Genomic DNA, 3070 nt, shown 5'->3' on the forward strand with positions numbered 1-3070 from the left:
AGAGAGTGCACTGGCACCAATGGGGATGCTCTGCAGTGAGTCCAGAGATTGCACTGGCTCCACTGGGGATGCAGTGCAGTGACTCCAGAGAGTGCACTGGCTCCAGTGGGATGCACTGCAGTGAGTCCAGAGAGTGCACTGGCACCACTGGGGATGCAGTGCAGTGACTCCAGAGAGTGCACTGGCACCATTGGGGATGCACTGCAGTGAGTCCAGAGAGTGCACTGGCACCACTGGGGATGCACTGCAGTGACTACAGAGAGTGCACTGGCACCACTGGTAATGCAGTGCAGTGAGTCCAGAGAGTGCACTGGCACCACTGGGGATGCAGTTCAGTGAGTACAGAGAGTGCACTGGCACCACTGGGGATGCAGTGCAGTGAGTCCATAGAGTGCCCTGGCAGCACTGGGGATGCAGTGCAGTGAGTCCAGAGAGTGCACTGGCACCACTGGGGATGCAGTGCAGTGAGTCCAGAGAGTGCACTGGCACCACTGGTGATGCAGTGCAGTGAGTCCAGAGAGTGCACTGGCACCATTGGAGCTGTACTGTAGTGAGTCCAGAGATTGCACTGGCACCACTGGTGATGCAGTGCCGTGAGTCCAGATAGTGCACTGGCACCACTAGGGATGCAGTGCAGTGAGTCCAGAGAGTGTACTGGCACCACTGGGAATGCACTGCAGTGAGTCCAGAGAGTGCACTGGCACCACTGGGGATGCAGTGCAGTGAGTCCACAGAGTTCACAGGCACCACTGTGGATCCAGTGCCGTGAGTCCAGAGAGTGCACTGGCACCACTGGGGATGCAGTGCAGTGAGTCCAGAGAGTGCACTGGCACCACTGGGGATGCAGTGCAGTGAGTCCAGAGAGTGCACTGGCACCACTGGGGATGCACTGCAGTGATGCTAAAGAGTGCACTGGCGCCACTGGTGATGCACTGCAGTGAGTCCAGAGAGTGCACTGGCACCACTGGGGATGCACTGCAATGAGTCCAGATAGTGCACTGGAAAAACAGGGGATGCAGTGCAGTGAGTCCAGAGAGTGCACTGGCACCACTGCGGATGCACTGCAGTGAGTCCAGAGAGTGCAATGACAGCACTGGGGATGCAGTGCAGTGAGTCCAGAGAGTGTACTGGTACAAGTCGGGATGGAGTGCAGTGAGTCCAGAGATTGCACTGGCTCCACTGGGGATGCAGTGCAGTGACTCCAGAGAGTGCACTGGCACCAGTGGGATGCACTGCAGTGAGTCCAGAGAGTGCACTGGCACCACTGGGGATGCAGTGCAGTGACTCCAGAGAGTGCACTGGCACCATTGGGGATGCACTGCAGTGAGTCCAGAGAGTGCACTTGCACCACTGGGGATGCACTGCAGTGACTACAGAGAGTGCACTGGCACCACTGGTAATGCAGTGCAGTGAGTCCAGAGAGTGCACTGGCACCACTGGGGATGCAGTTCAGTGAGTACAGAGAGTGCACTGGTACCACTGTGGATGCAGTGCAGTGAGTCCATAGAGTGCCCTGGCAGCACTGGGGATGCAGTGCATTTAGTCCAGAGAGTGCACTGGCACCACTGGGGATGCAGTGCAGTGAGTCCAGAGAGTGCACTGGCACCACTGGGGATGCAGGGCAGAGGGTCCAGAGAGTGCACTGGCACCAGTGGGCATGCACTGCAGTGAGTCCAGAGAGTGCACTGGCACCACTGGGAATACACAGCAGTTAGTCCAGCGAGTGCACTGGCACCACTGGGGATGCAGTGCAGTGAGTCCACAGAGTTCACTGGCACCACTGTGGATCCAGTGCCGTGAGTCCAGAGAGTGCACTGGCACCACTGGGGATGCAGTGCAGTGAGTCCAGAGAGTGCACTGGCACCACTGGGGATGCAGTGCAGTGAGTCCAGAGAGTGCACTGGCACCACTGGGGATGCAGTGCAGTGAGTCCAGAGAGTGCACTGGCACCACTGGGGATGCACTGCAGTGATGCTAAAGAGTGCACTGGCGCCACTGGGGATGCACTGCAGTGAGTCCAGAGAGTGCACTGGCACCACTGGGGATGCACTGCAATGAGTCAAGATAGTGCACTGGAAAAACAGGGGATGCAGTGCAGTGAGTCCAGAGAGTGCACTGGCACCACTGCGGATGCACTGCAGTGAGTCCAGAGAGTGCAATGTCAGCACTGGGGATGCAGTGCAGTGAGTCCAGAGAGTGTACTGGTACAAGTCGGGATGGAGTGCAGTGAGTCCAGAGAGTGCACTGGCACCACTGGGGATGCAGTGCAGTGAGTCCAGATAGTGCACTGGCACCACTGGTGATGCAGTGCAGTGAGTCCAGAGAGTGCACTGGCACCACTGGGGATGCAGTGCAGTGAGTCCAGAGAGTGCACTGGCACCACTGGGGATGCAGTGCAGTGAGTTCTGAGAGTGTACTGGCACCAGTGGTGATGCAGTGCAGTGAGTCCATAGAGTGCACTGGCACCACTGGGGATGCAGTGCAGTGAGTCCAGAGAGTGCACTGGCACCAGTGGGGATGCAGTGCAGTGAGTCCAGAGAGTGCACTGGCGCCACAGGTGATACACTGCAGTGAGTCCAGAGAGTGCCCTGGCACTAGAGGATATACACTGCAGTGCCTCTAGAGAGTGCACTGGCACCACTGGGGATGTAGTGCAGTGAGTGCAAAGAGTGCACTGGCACCACTGGGATGCTCTGCAGTGAGTCCAGAGAGTGCACTGGCACCACTGGGGATGCAGTGCAGTGAGTCCAGAGAGTGCACTGGCACCACTGGCGATGCAGTGCAGTGAGTCCAGAGAGTGCACTGGCACCACTGGGGATGCACTGCAGTGATGCTAAAGAGTGCACTGGCGCCACTGGGGATGCACTGCAGTGAGTCCAGAGAGTGCACTGGCACCACTGGGGATGCACTGCAATGAGTCCAGATAGTGCACTGGAAAAACAGGGGATGCAGTGCAGTGAGTCCAGAGAGTGCACTGGCACCACTGCGGATGCACTGCAGTGAGTCCAGAGAGTGCAATGTCAGCATTGGGGATGCAGTGCAGTGAGTCCAGAGAGTGTACTGGTACAAG

Source organism: Anser cygnoides, chromosome 38 (assembly GCF_040182565.1).
Source record: "Anser cygnoides isolate HZ-2024a breed goose chromosome 38, Taihu_goose_T2T_genome, whole genome shotgun sequence".
Lineage (NCBI taxonomy): Eukaryota > Metazoa > Chordata > Aves > Anseriformes > Anatidae > Anser > Anser cygnoides.